At 40.0% G+C, this 2,728-nt stretch overlaps 1 non-coding gene across 1 annotated transcript; it reads right to left on the bottom strand.

Annotated features, from left to right (window-relative positions):
• Positions 1-2,296: 2,296 nt before the first annotated feature.
• Positions 2,297-2,445, bottom strand: LOC118974465 (small nucleolar RNA SNORA57). The gene has a single exon (XR_005063911.1). It is a non-coding gene; the product is annotated as a small nucleolar RNA SNORA57 (small nucleolar RNA).
• Between the last annotated feature and the right edge of the window lie 283 nt (positions 2,446-2,728).

The following is a 2,728-nucleotide window of genomic DNA, read 5'->3' as shown; positions in this document are numbered from 1 at the left end:
GAAAACCTAGGGCTCTGATCCTGCTACTTAACAGGCACGAACAGCCCAAAAGATGGCGCAAGAGGAACTCAGAGTCCCAGAGCCAATAACTCTAAGCAACCGAGAAATTGCCAGCCTCTCAGAAGCACAATTCAAGACACTATTTATCAGGATGCTCACAGAACTGGTAGATTATAGTCACAAATTAGAGGAACATATGAAGGCTAAACTAATTGAAATGAAGGGAGATGTCCAGGAAACCAATAGCGATGGAAAGGAAACTGGGACTCAAATCAATGGAATGGACCAGAAGGAAGAACAAAACATCCCACCAGAAAGGAATGAAGAAATGAGAATTCAAAAAAATGAGGAGAGGCTTAGGAACCTCCAGGACATCTTTAAACGTTCCAACATCCAGATTATAGGGGTACCAGAAGGGGGAAAGAAACAGCCACGAGTGGAAAACTTATTTGAACAAATAATAAAGGAGAACTTCCCCAGTCTGGCAAAGGAAATAGACTTCCAGGAAATCCAGGAAGCTCAGAGAGTCCCAAAGAAGTTGGACCCAAGAAGGAACACACCAAGGCACATCATAATTACATTAGCCAAGACTAAAATGAAGGAGAGAATCCTAGAAGCAGCAAGAGATAAGGGGACAGTCACCTACAAAGGAGTACCCATCAGACTGTCAGCGGATTTCTCAAAAGAGACCTTACAGGCAAGAAGGGGCTGGAAAGAAGTATTCCAAGTCATGAAATCCAAAGACCTACAGCCAAGATTGCTTTATCCAGCAAAACTTTCATTTAGAATGGAAGGACAGATAAAGTGCTTCTCAGATAAGGTCAAGTTCAAGGAGTTCATCATCACCAAGCCCTTATTATATGAAATGCTAAAGGGACTTATATAAGAAAAAGAAGATGAAAAATATGAACAGTGAAAGGACAGCAAACACACAGTTATTAACAACCACACCTAAAACAAAAGCAAACCAAGAGGACAGCTAGATCAGGAGTGGAACCATAGAAATGAAGAACACATGGAGGGTTAGAAATGGGGGGGGTGGGAGGAGGAGAAGGGGGGAGAAGGCACAGAAGATAGCATAGATGGTAGGTAGAAAATAGATAGGGGGGAGGGCGAGAATAGTGGGGGAAATATAGAATCCAAAGAAGTTGAGACATGTGGTTATAAACTAAGGGGGGGAGAATGGTGGGGGAGGGAGTGTGCGGGTGGAGGGGAATGAAGGGGGGGGAATAGAACAACTGTAATGGTATAATCAATAAAATATATTTTAAAAAAAGAAAAATTTACAGGAAACCAATATTGGAGGGGTTGAAGCTGAGAATCAAATCAATGATCTTCAACATAAGAAAGAAAAAAATATTCAATATTCAATCAGAATAACAAGGAGAAACAGGAATTAAAGAAAAAATGAGGATATAATAAGAAGCCTCAGGGACATCCCCCAAAATACCAATATCCAAATCACAGGCAGGCCAGGAGAAGAGGAAGAGCAAGAATTCGAAAGCTTATTTGAAAAAATAATGACAGAAAACTTTCCTAATTTGGTGGAAATAAACACAAAAGTCCAGGAAGCACAGAAAATCCCAAACAAGTTGGACCCAAAGAGGGATCATTCCAAGACACATCATAATTAAAATGCCAAAGATTTAAGATGAAGAGAATTTTAAAAGCAGCAAGAGAACAGCAGTTAGTTACCTACAAAAGAGGTTCCATAAGATTATCAGCTGACTTCTCAAAAGAAACTTTGCAGACAAGAAGGGACTGGCAAGAAGTATTTAAAGTGATGAAAAGCAAAGACCTACAACCTAGATTACTCTACCCAGAAAAGCTATCATTTAGGATGGAAGGGCAGATAATGTCCTTCCCAGACAAGGTAAAGCTAAAGGAGTTCATCATCACCAAGCCATTATTATATGAAATGTTAAAGGGTCTTAAGAAAAAGAAGAAGATCAAAACTATGGACATTAAAATGGCAACAAATTCACAACAACCAACAACTGAATCTCAGAAGAGGAACAGAATCCTAGATATGGAGGTCACTTGGAGGACTTCAGCAGGGAGAGAGAAGGCGGAAGGGGGAAAAGGTACAGGGGTTAAGAAGCATAAATTGGTAGGTACAGATTAGACAGGGGGATGTTAAGACTAGTATGGGAAATGTGAAGCCAAAGAACTTATATGTATGACCCATGGACATGGACTAAGGGGAGGATTGCTGGAGAAAATGGGGGTGCCATGTAAAGGGGGAAAATTGGGACAACTGTAATAGCATAATCAGTTATATATATATATTTTATACCCGTGTCTCAGTGCTTGAGGATAGAACCTGCAGACTGGAAACCGTCGGCACTGAAGACATGACGCTGAGGGGGCTGGAGCCCTTTCCCTCTCCCTCTGAACATTACAGGGATCAGGACTGCATGCCTGACCCCCACCAAGAAGAGGAGGGTCAATAAAATATATTTTAAAAAATAAATGCAAAATTTTGATAATTGTTGAATCTGAGTGATAATTGTATGGAAGCTTATTCTATCGCTCTATTTTTATGTGTTTGCATTTTTTCACAATAATTTTCTTTAATTTTACCCCCTCTGCTTTCAGAATGTGTCTCAATTTCCATTTAATCAGATGTTAAATAGAGCCAGGACAGAGCTTGCTTACCTAGTTCAAGCTCCATTAATTTCCCAGTCTAGATTCATTACAGAAACAGCATTTTAATGAACTACTGGTA

This window comes from Sturnira hondurensis, unplaced genomic scaffold (genome assembly GCF_014824575.4).
Source record: "Sturnira hondurensis isolate 20B ecotype Veracruz unplaced genomic scaffold, ASM1482457v3 Scaffold0019428, whole genome shotgun sequence".
Taxonomy (NCBI): Eukaryota; Metazoa; Chordata; class Mammalia; order Chiroptera; family Phyllostomidae; genus Sturnira; species Sturnira hondurensis.
This window is presented reverse-complemented; position numbering and strand designations above follow the sequence as displayed.